The sequence below is a fragment of the Merops nubicus genome, unplaced genomic scaffold, assembly GCF_000691845.1.
Source record: "Merops nubicus isolate BGI_N331 unplaced genomic scaffold, ASM69184v1 scaffold8632, whole genome shotgun sequence".
Taxonomy (NCBI): domain Eukaryota; kingdom Metazoa; phylum Chordata; class Aves; order Coraciiformes; family Meropidae; genus Merops; species Merops nubicus.
In genome coordinates, this window is record NW_008594206.1 from 48,612 (window position 1) to 49,957 (window position 1,346).

The following is a 1,346-nucleotide window of genomic DNA, read 5'->3' on the forward strand; positions in this document are numbered from 1 at the left end:
GTCACCTTTAAAAATCACAGAATCATAGAATGGCTTAGGTTGGAAAGGACCCTAGAGATCATCTAACCCAATCTCCCTGCCATGGGCAGGGACACCTCTCAGCTAGACTAGGTTGGTCAAGGCCTCATCCAGCCTGGCCTTGAACACCTCCAGGAAGGGGGTATCCACAACCTCTCTGGGTCAGAGTCTCGCTGCCCTCGTACTGAAGAAGTTCTTCCTAAGATCTAGTCTAAACCTACTCTCCTTCAGTTTAAAACCATTTCCCCTTGTCCTGTCAATGGACACCTCTGTGAACAGTGGAAGGGATTAACACTAATCCCATTTAGGATACTACCTTTATCAAACCAGCAACCTGTCAAAACAACAGTCAGAGGACTCCAACAGACCTCACAGGCTTAGGCAGACAATGCAATTCATGACAGAAAATACCTTCAAGGAAGAGTAAGCCCCAGCAGGCAGACGTAGCAAGCCATCAGAGCTGGTCACTGCTGAATTTGCTTGGGTTGCTGTTCTAATTTTCTGTTTTCCACATCACTGCACTTCATCTGAATGCTTTACTGTTTTCTTTGATCAATGACTTAATTTGGTAGTGTATCAGTGGTCACCAAGGCATCATGCTGCTTTACTAAATCCCATGCAACTCTTTGAATCATTTGGAATTATTTTACTTTTCCCCAGCGTGGGAATAAGGTTAGGAAGGTGGTGAAACTAGCTTCCTAATGGCCTGCATCCACCCCATTTCCACAAAAGTTAAATCAGAACTTCCATGCCCCTGTTTGCAGCTCATCAATGAACCAAGAAATTTGGTCAAAATTAGGCAAAAATGACCCTAAAAAAAAATTTAAAATCTATAGCCAGTCTAGATTTTCTAGCCTATAGGTTCTGAGGAAAAGAAATACCAGGCACCTGAACAAGCAAGATTGTTTGGCATGAATGTAGTGCTGCTTCTGTCTTCATTCCCCTCAAGTAGGTAGGTAGCTATCTTCTGTGTACAATAGGACCCCAGCTGTTGGTGCCATCAACTGTATTGTGAAAGACTCCTGCTTTATCTTTCTAAAGCATGTGAATGTGCCTATTTGCAGTCATACAAACCTCCTTTCCACATTCAACAAAGATGGAAGTATGTGATATCTGCTCACTTTGTGAACTCTTTGGCCTAGAACTGCTGAAAATCATGTCATTGATTAAAAAAAAAAAAAAGGCACTTCATAGAACTAGTCTCACAGTTAATTGGCACACGAAACACAAAATTATTTCCAGTACCTTCTAACCTTGCCTGTGCAAGGGTGCACATAACTAGACTGCACAAACACATGTATCACATGAGCCACATCCTACTCTCCTTT